Source organism: Hydractinia symbiolongicarpus, chromosome 12 (assembly GCF_029227915.1).
Source record: "Hydractinia symbiolongicarpus strain clone_291-10 chromosome 12, HSymV2.1, whole genome shotgun sequence".
Taxonomy (NCBI): domain Eukaryota; kingdom Metazoa; phylum Cnidaria; class Hydrozoa; order Anthoathecata; family Hydractiniidae; genus Hydractinia; species Hydractinia symbiolongicarpus.
In genome coordinates, this window is record NC_079886.1 from 9,649,117 (window position 1) to 9,660,297 (window position 11,181).

At 30.4% G+C, this 11,181-nt stretch overlaps 1 pseudogene; it reads right to left on the reverse strand.

Annotated features, from left to right (window-relative positions):
* Positions 1-1,711: 1,711 nt before the first annotated feature.
* On the reverse strand, positions 1,712-11,097 carry LOC130622618 (cytochrome P450 20A1-like; annotated as a pseudogene).
* Between the last annotated feature and the right edge of the window lie 84 nt (positions 11,098-11,181).

Consider the following 11,181-nt stretch of genomic DNA (forward strand, 5'->3'; position numbering starts at 1 on the left):
GTATGATTATGGTGGCTCATATCTGCCAAATTTTCACAGCAAGCACACCCTTTTGTGCAATAAATTAGGTTATAATTAAAGCATGATTTATATATAGATGCCTTTTTTCCCCAGAAATCGCTGGAATCTATTTTATTTTAGTTTAAGTGCAACATGTATATTGTTAGCTTTCTACAAAGCTGCATATTACACATTTTATTATGTTCTTTTACCTTTTAGAAATACCTTAAAGATATAGCAAATTATGCATGCTGCATTATATTCCTCTATTATTAGTTATAATACTGGAACTCCAGGCCTTACAGATACAAATATGATTTGTTATCAGGCAATACACAACGTGTAGTCGTTTTTACTTCTACTGATTATAATGACTTTATTCTGCAGTGTTTACTAGTGTGAACTAAAGCCACCTGCAAGTGTGCAGGAAGCCAGTGCCAGTGCAGTGAATAATTGAGTTGTGCACACCAATATCCTTAGTAGCCAATAGCTAATCCAAAGGACTACACAACACTCCTTATATTCATGACTAGGCCCAACTGTTTTAAAATAAGTGGCATAGCTAAGTCTGTCTGTGTGTAAAAAAATTCGTGCTACAGACACAGGAAATATTTATTGCACAAAACAGCAAATTGTGTTTAGCGAACAGTTGGATTCTTGTGGATTTATAGGTTTATGACTGAAGATAATTGAAACATAAAAACATAATTGATATGATGAATAAAATCACTTACAACTTAGTAGCTCAGCTATGTGAGAAGACAGTAATACATTACACCGACCACTGGTAGTGATTAAGTAACAAAACAGCTGACTGTTGAAAACTCGTTTTATGACGAGAGGGTACTGATTATAAAGGTCATAACCCTCATATGATTCTGTTATTTACATGGCTATTTATGGAAAACAACATTCATGTACATCACAATGATGAACATGTCCCACTTGCATGCAGCCTATAACATAAAATGCATAAAATACATAAAAACTCAGTTTCTAACTACAGTAAACATTAGATAGCTTTATCTTTTGGGTGACTTTAAACAAATTTCTTGCTTCCTTACCTGATCCTTCTTTCTGCTACGTAATTAAAACTTAAACTTAAATGTTTACTCAGATACATATACACATATATACTTAACTTTAAGCTGTATAAGCGTTTACACACTAGCTATGAAAAAATCGAAGTTTTAAAACAGCATCTTGCACCAAATGTGTACTTGTAATAGGCGTTTGTATTCACTGTGATTTTCGGTGAACACTGGCGTACAGAAATGAAAAACGACTTCCAGTATAAAAAAATACCTGTAATAATTACCGTAAAGTGGAGTTGGCGGCTTCTTACTGGTAAACTTTGTAATCACATTTCAATTGTCCTTTTTCTTCAATAGATCAAAGGATAAAAAAGTGTTATTAGCCTTTTTAATCCGTCTCATAAAACATCTAGGAAAAATATTAAACTTTTTAAGTTTGTATTCTACTTTACATATTACTTTAGTCACATACAATAAACAACAAATAAAAAAACATACCAGGCACAGTTAGACAAGTAGTGTTAATTCCATCAATAGTTGGAGTTCTTTTTTTTAAAAAAATTTTTACCTGCGCATAAAAAAGGAAATTTTATATTTTATACCTCGGTTCCCTCTAAGTATTTTTTGAGTAGAAGTTCTGTGACACTAAAAAATAACAGTTTTCTAAATTTTCTTTTTAAATAAACAGCTTATAAACTTATATATACTTTAAAAGTACACTTTTCACTTAGTTAGGGGTTTGACATTGTTAGTTTCCCTTAGCCTCAATATATAAAAAAAAGGCTTCACCTGAAAAATTTCAAAGCGGAATATATAAAAAAATAATTTAAGCAGAATATGTAAAAAAATTTTGAAGCAGAATATATAAAAAAATTGTGAAGCGGAATATATAAAAAATATTAAAGCGGAATATATATAAAAAATATTTAAGCGGAATATATATAAAAAATTTTGAAGCAGAATATTTATATTAAAATACCGTATACGTCGTCTGTCTGTCACGCAAAATGGTAGCTTAGCTGCGCGAGTAGCACGCAATGCAGTATAAAAAGGATGGGCAAACCTGTGGATTTTTCCAGGAGCTAACGATTAGTTTTAAAAAAATGCTGAACCTGAATAAAAAATATTTGCTGCAAAAAAAGAACACAACCGTTACTATCTAGATTATTACCTGTTTATTTTCTGTGGTATTTTAATTTTTTTCAAGAACATGACTGCTTTTTAAGAGCAGTTTGGCTGTCTTCATGATGTGTTTTAAAGGAAATAAACATCTATGTAAGACTTAATAAATAGATCGATTATGTCATTGTGTCTATGGTGCTTTGTAAAAGTGTTTTTTAAATAAATTACTTCAAAGAATGTGACCACAATATTGACTGATGACACAAAATGTCGAAATTTGCTATTATTTAAATATGCAGCATAATTAAATCTGAAATTCTTTAAATATGATTATCTTATGAACGGAAAAAGCTTTAAAAAAAATTTAACAAAGACTTGTTAACCAACTTTTTAAGCATAATAATATAAGCATTTTATACCTCGCGTTCTCCTTAAGCTGTTCCAACAATTATCACAAATTTTAAATTTGATTTAAGTGTGACACAATGAACATATTTTACCGGTAGGATAAGATCGCAAAAGTGCAGTGAGAAGGAACAGAAATGTTTAAGTTATGTTTTTTTTTCTTTGTTTGGAAGTTAAAAAGAGAAGAGCCAAATCACAACAATGGTAAAATTAGAGTTAACGTATTTTATGCATACTCTAAGAAAAAATACGTTTAGCAAATCAATTATTGGACTTAAAAATTGAATTCGTGCACTTTACTAAATTTTAAACATTATTTCTTCATTTCTTCTAGTTATAGCTACTGTTTCCCAAACACTAGAAAGTACATAAAGCTATTCAAAACATTCAATTAGCAAATTAGAATACATGTAAAGGTAACGAATAATGCAATTTTGCAGATTCATAGGAAATATGCGTTATGGTTATAAAATTATAAATTTTAAAATGACATATAGTAAAAAATATTACAAATTTATCACCAAAAAATTTTTAAACAGGATAAAAAAAATAAGAGCTCTTGAATGAACTTCAAACTATCTACAAACATCTTTCACGTGCTTCCAAAGTAAACCAAATAATTTCTTTTGGTCTTGAACTAACCTATGATGCATTGTAACATCCTGTCCATCAACTAGTCTGACTTTGAATTTTCGAATAGCATCAATAAGAAAAACAGTTGTTTCAAAATAAGCAAAACGATAACCAGGACATTTACGTTTACCAGCAAACCCAAATGGTTCAAATGCCATTTTTGGCTGTTCTTTGACTTTTTCTGGACTAAATCGGTCAGGATCGAATCTAAATTAATAACATTCATTTCATTTTTAGGTACTTCATTTCCAACAATGTGTCATTATGTTAATTTTAATTGCTTTTTCATGTTTGGCTTAACTAGATTGGATATAAAATAGACATTACTTTTTTGGTTCCGGCCAGATATTTTTATCTTGCAGTACAGTTCCCAAAGAGATTATAAACGGTGTCTAAATACAAAAAAGTTTACTAAAAGGCTGTTTATATGGAAGTTGAGCCAGCCCGGTTGGAGGGCCAGGCTGTCTGCCGTCATCTCGCCTAAGTGCTATTTTCGAAAGAATTTAAAATATTGTTTATATGCAGAGGCAAGCTAGCTTGCTTGCTGAGATCTCGCCTAGCAGGGTGAATAAAACCCCATATAAACAGTAACAAAGAAGGCTGGTCTGTTTAGACAAGATGGTTTTTTTATGCAGACTCAATTAAATTCTCTTGTTGTAAAAATGATTTCTTTTGTTGTGCATTATTAAACCTTTTTATTGTTGAGAGGCAGCCTGCCAAACCGAGTTAGTTTTTTTTTCCAAATAAACACAAGTTAAAAGCCAATTGAGCAAGCTCTGTTTGCTGAGTCAGCCTGCCTCCATATAACAAATCCTTAACAGAAGAAATAAAAAAAGGTAATTATTGAAATTCTGTCAGGCTTTTACTACAGTAAACAAAATCAACAGGTACAAAAATTACCAATTTTGGAATGGTGTGTCCACCCACTAAGATATCATCTTCTGAATATCGAAAGGCATAAGGTGCAAGAACGGAACATCTTAAAGTTTCGTCGATAACTTGCCGAGTGTACCTTTTAAAAACAAATTAATTACTTGTAAAGATATCATTTTGGTTTGCATGTACGGTATTCATATTAATATTGGAGGGTCAACTTTTTTAGCATGATAGTTTGGTTTGTCACATTCAACATATAATAAACCTTCAATGATAATTTCCTTTTATGTTCATGCAAAAAAAGACATAAGTCCATTCTAATTATCATAAAAAATAAAAAATCTATTACTTCACGCAACATACTTCAGTTTTTTCATATGACTCATTGAAATTGTTTCATCACCTAATACTGCATTTACTTCAGCCAATAATCTTTCTTCAACATCGGGATGTTGACAAATAAAATAAAATGCCCACGCAAGGACTAAAAATTTATATAAATGGAACCGTTATATGATTTATAGTTTTACATAAAGTAGAGAATTATGTGTAACAACTCACGATTTCCTGTTGTGTGAAAACCTCCAAATAAATAACCTCCAAATTATCTACTAACTAAATAAATAAAAATTTCAAATTGCAAAATAATAATAATTTTCACCAACTTTTATTTTAACCCTGTTTATACATACTGGGGACTTTTGCCATGAAAACTCCAAAAATATTCCTTAAAAAATAAATATAAAAGCTGCCAGATTGAGAGGTTTTAGCCGCATGTGAGAATAATTTCAGGATTTGGGCCTTTTATAGACTTTCCCAAAAAAACTGACTTGTGATATATTATAACAGAAACAAAATGGTAGCAATACAATATAATGATGTCAGCACTTTCCCTATCGTCGTCAGAAGTTTGAAATTCGTCTGAAATACCACTCTACTTAAATTGCAATCACTTCATTTTCAGAAGAAACATTTGAAAAAATCTGGAAATCAATTTTGTAACTTTTTAAGACTTAAATGACTGAAATTAAGTTGTTACGTTGTAAGTTTGAAGTTTCCACCTTAATTTTATCAGAAGTTATTTAATATTTCACTTATTATAAGGATTTTACAAAAATTTCGGAAATAGTTTCGAGTCCCCCCAAAAAAAATTGGATGGTGGTAAAATCCATCTTTGTAAAAACATAGTTAGCCTGAATTTTAATTTTTAAAATAAACTTAAAAAAATGAATAGAGTAGGAAATACAAGAGACCTGTTCATACCTGTTCATCGCAATAATACAATTCTCTTTCTTCTAACATAACATCCAGGAGATTATGTGTTGTCTTTTCTTCCAATGCTTTTTGCTGTTTAATAACATTCATAGCTTTGCTTTTTATCATTGCTAATGCTAAACAAAATATACTTTAACTTAATTAATTTTTCTTCGAGGAGTATATAATAAGAGTATTTTCTCAAACCGAAGCCTTAAGTCACCGCAAATTGGTTGAAAAGGACTATGCTGGTTCCCTTGGCTAATACTGCATTTACTGTTGTGTCAGTGCAGATGTACACACCTTTGTCAAAGGAATTTTGTCTTTCACTTTCAGGTTCTGGAAAATCACCAACCAGACGATCTTCCATCTCATCAGAACACTAAAAACACTTAAATTTAAGAAAGTTGAAGCTTTATTATTGTTGTGCATTTCTTTTTTCCTGGCTTCAACAGGAGTATTATCAGGGAATATCAGTAAATATTTACTTAGAATCCTATTTTGCCAATATCTTAAGTTAAAATTAGCTACACTGGCAAACTGCTAATACAAAAGTTAGAAAGCGAAATCATAAGTCCTCAAATAAGTTTTTAGATTCAAGTCTTCCAATTGGTTTACCACGTAAAGAAGGGAAATTACACGTCGTTCTGGATCAGCGAATCAATCAATTAATAAAAACGAGCTAACAATTTTTTTTAATAAAAAACTTGTCAAATTAGAGTGTAGGCTGTATGTTGCTATGGCTCAATCAGTTAAAGTTTCACTGATGACTATAAGTTGTCTTGGGTTTAAATACTGAGGTGGCCATTTTCTATGATGAAAAAACTTTGCGTAACAAAGCTCATTGATGACGTTGTAATGGACTATCCGGGACATAGATAGATAGTTACAAGTTGGAAGCCAATACTATCCTGGAGGTAAGATAGTGATATGCATACCAAATAAAACATCCTCTTTGTAAAGTGTTAATACAAAAATGTCAAGTTTGTTAAAGTTATACACTGGTTACAATAGATAATTGGTGGACATATTGTTGAATGAAAAGTTAAAAATGTAGTCTCAGATTTCCGAAACTATATTAGGTAGAAAATCGCTAAAATGACCTTTAATCTGCCCAAAGTAAGGACAGTTCACAAAAAAATTCTTACTATGTCATATGCATTAGAAAGTTCAATGCACTCTTTATTCGATTTAAAATATTCGTCACCAAAGGATGTTCTCACTAATGCTTTGATTGCGGCAGCTAAAAAATGTTCTCTTAAATCTATTTGTTCATGCTTCTTAAATGTTGACAGTCTCTTCACAAGCTCATCACTGACCTGAAATGTGAGATGAGTTGCAAAGTCAAATTATGGAACAGGCTTATGATTTACGTAACACAATACTACAAGAATTATAGGAATGCAATGGTGACATTTTTAATAATAAGGAAATGTGGTATAAACAGGATGGGCAAGCGCATAGATTTATCTAAGGGCCACTGACTGGTATTATTATGTTTTTATAATTCTGTGTTTTAATGGACAAATTTTAATTTAAAATGCAGTATTGTGTTACATTGCCATTTTTTGAAAGATTGGACCAATTATGGTTTTCCAGCGACAATGTTACAGAAATGTAAAAAGTCATAACACATGAGTCAATGTAGCAATACTCCAAAATTAAAATGTGCTGCAATACCCAGTATTTAATATTTAAGTATACAATATGAAGAAAAGCAGAAAATATTTCTTATAATACAAAACTCTTAATTTGCACACTTATAAACAGAGGAGATACTAGTGCACAATGACATAGAACAAATGTAAGGTTAAAGCAATGCACCACTTTAGAAGCCCACAAATTTTTTTGAAAAATTGCAAACTTCTTATTAGATCAAATTTTCATTTCAAGTATGCCATGCTTAAATCAGATATTTACCTCATTGAAAATGTGATAATAACTCTTTATGGCAGAGAAACTGAAGTGTCTGTCATGTATCTGTCTGTGTTTTCGTCCCAAGTGACCATTCATATAGTCAATGCTGAACTCACCAAACAATGGTTTAAAAATTCCAAATTGATTAACTAAATATAGGAAAGGGTACAGCATCACATACTATCCGGTGCTTTTAAGATTGATCTCCAGGTCTTTAGATTGTTGATTTAAGGGGTTTAGTCGGCCTATAGTTCATTTTCTCTCTGCATGTAAATCAAATTCGAACAGCCATACTTAAAATAGCACAAAAGTTACAAAATAACCAGCATTTTATAAAGTTTTAATGCCAGTGAGTCATGATTTAGCACCCTAGGATGAAAAATGGAGAAATAATGTTCTTGAGTATGTTGATTCTATATGGAAGCAAAGTTATATAACTTAATATTTATAAAAGACAAAACTCCTCTAATAAACTAAATAAACTAAAAGGTTTGTTTGGAATCTTTATGATACATATACAATAGTCAAACTAAAGTAATATTATGATTACAAAAGAAGGTGCATGGCACATTGTATTGTAAATATAACAGACAAAATAAAGTTAATATGCAGGAAATAAATTTACCAGGTCGACCAAATAGTGATTGAACATCTTTCCATACTGCCGGTGATCCTAAACTTACAGTCAGTTCTTTACCCCAATAAAAACTGAAAATTGGACCGAATTTCTTGTGATTGTCATTTAAGAATTCATGCAATCCACCATCTTTGGACAGCGAACCTAAATTTCCCAGCCTAAAAACATTGACATAATTTAAACCATACACCAAAACACAAAAACAGATAGAATTTGTAACTTACACTAAAGGAAACTTTGTCTTTCTAGAACCAGCAGCTAAGCATGCACAATATAATATAAATAATATAAATATATAATAAAAAAGGATTAGTGAAAATCTTGTTTGATTCTACCATTAGTTTTTACTTCTTCGTCATTATTAATATTCTCAACTTGATGTCTTTTTTAAACTAGCATGACTAGAATGGGGTATGTTAATCAGTTTCTTTTATTATTGAAGATATTATTTCGGTTTGTCTGTTCAGTATTCATATTACTGTGGAAAGTTTATCATTTCTTGAGCATGATAGTTTAGAAGGCAACGTTTCGTGAGATCCTTTTCCCATCATCGGGCAAAGTAAAATGATGTTGAGCATGTATTTATATAATTGCATAGGATCGAAATTCAGAAATGAGCTGATAATTACAGTTAATTACGGTAATTAACATTTTCGGACCTAGATGTAGGTAACTTCCTTAGGGCTGGTAACCAAATCTCAGGAAGTTGATACGAGATGCTGTTTAAGTGTTTGTTACGTTCTACACTGTTGATGGTTTCTTTAATCTTCCTGGCCGTTGTTCTGGATTCTCTGTCAATGATTTTTTCTCAAACAATGAAATGTACATAAATTTTCTTAGTTTAATAATTTTTTGTTTGCATATAGTAAATAGAAGCCAGGTGCTCTCCACTGCTGAAAATGATTAGTTCTCATGTCCCTTCAGAGAGATTTTAAAAACATGTTGAAGAAACCTTCTTTAATTCAAATATTTAAAGGAAAATTTATCATAAATTAAATTTCATAAAGCAAATTTTTGTTGAAAAAAAAAGAAACACAAAACGTAGTTCCATTAAAATCCTGGATAAATTGACAATTTTGGAAAAGCAACATTTTGATTTTAAAGTTGTAGAAAGATGAAAAAAGAACATACAGCTAGTTGTACAAAATTTCAAGTCTGGCTAAAATCTCCATAACTTACTCTTCATCCTCTAACTTCAATCCTGGACAAGACAATTCACCTACAGATCTTTTATTCTAAAAAAACAATAAGTAAATTTTTCGTGGAAAAAAGTAAGATATTCCTTAAGGGGACTTATTAATTATCACTTACCCACCACAAATAGATCAGTGTGAGAATGACAACAAGCACTCCTGTGACAAATGTAACATAGGACGTATCCCCACATGCTAGTAGATCTCTCATATTGAAACTAAATAAAACCAAAATATTTTTCAGAAATTAAGTAAAATTTGTATCTTATAAATTTTTGTGGTCAAAATTCTTCAGGGTCATCACAGAAAATTCCAACAGACATTTGGATTAATATTCTAAGACTAAAAGAGGAATTTGATATAAAAAAAATTGTGTTACATATGTTGTAAAGCACAAATGAACAAACTACATGGAAGTGATCAGTACTTCCTGTTTAAAAGTTAAATAAATAAACACAAAAGTGTCTTTGACATATTAATTATTTTTTCTTTACAATTAAAATTTACAAAGTAAACAACAAACAAATCAACTTTGTTTACAAATACAAGCTAGCTCGACTTCTACAAAACACAAAGTATGCACTATGCATCTACTGTTTTGTGAAAAGATAAGTGCTGATCATCAATTTTTTTCAAATAATTTTTCTTTAACTTCGCCAGTTGGTTATTAATACTTTTCATAGTCAAACAATTGCCATCCAAGTCTTACTTGAAACAATTTCAATCACAGGGGACCACAGGCAGGTTCATAAAACCAATTTTTTTCCAATCTGCGCTGTGGCATTTGGTGTTTTTTTTAGAAATGGTAACTAGCTAAATTTTGCAAGCTCTTATTTAAAACCATATCATAATACAAAATGTAGGAAATGACTTTTTGAAAGTCAAAGAAAAAAAATGAAGATAGTATTTCTTGATATATAATAGAATATTTTAAATTGATGGTTTACCCTATTTGCATTGATTTAAGGACACTCAGAAAACATATACAAGAAAAATAAAACTTACCTAGAGTATACATGTACCATCAATCAACAAAAGCTTATTTACTACGTAATTTTTTAAATTAGTCTACATACCAACAGTATAACAATGCAGATTGAAAAAAAGAAAAAAAAGCACAACTTGGGGTAAATAAAAAATATTATATAATATGATCACTTAGTTATAATCCCATTGAAATCGTCAATCATCTGTTTTAGTGGAACAAATCAACATTTGTTGTAATCATATGCAATATTCACGTGAATTTAAACCAACAATCTTTGACACTACCTAAGCAAACTTTGTAATTAGGTGAGTTCTGTGTTCCTGGGATAGAATAAAGTACAACACGAATTTTATTTCTAAAAAAAAATTAGATTTCTAGGAGGAAAAACCTGCAGAAATATTAAATAAACTTGCATCACAGGCTTTCCATTTCAAGAAAATTTTTTAAAAATCAGAACAGAAAAATATTCCATAGTTAAATGAATTATCATTTTGTTAATTAAAAGCTCCTCTATTCCAGTTTATGAAAAAAATCTTTCGCAAACTGGCACAAAAACATTTATTAGCCAATTTTCTGTTCGGTTTTATTTTAATTTGGGAGTGGAAATTCACCTTAAAAACACTGTTGTTCTAAGACAAACTCCAAGGTACCAGACTTGAAAAATACCCGACACAAATGACATACCGTACCTATAAAAATTAAATAAAGATATAGCTGCTAATTATCACAAAGTGAAGGTGACAGATATCTTTCTCTGAATTACTTTACAAATTAAACTTGTCCTGCAGTAAAATCTCTAGCCAAAGTGCAAAACAAACACGAACATGAGTAAGCAGCTTTAACGTAAGCATAACTCATCCAAGTGAAAAAGAAAGATTTTCCTTAAAACAAAAGTCAAAAAGAATGTGGCAATTTTTAAAAATAGTGTACCATGTTATTTAGAAGTACTAGTTCAAGCTGGTTTCTGGAAAATAAAAACAAACAAGACCACCTTAACCTAATACATTTTTCCTTATAACATGAATAACATTTATAACATGAAATGTATATAAAATTCTGAATAACTTTTTTTAAGCATTACACTTGTTTATTTGATGGCAGTTAAACATTGTTTATTTCTGA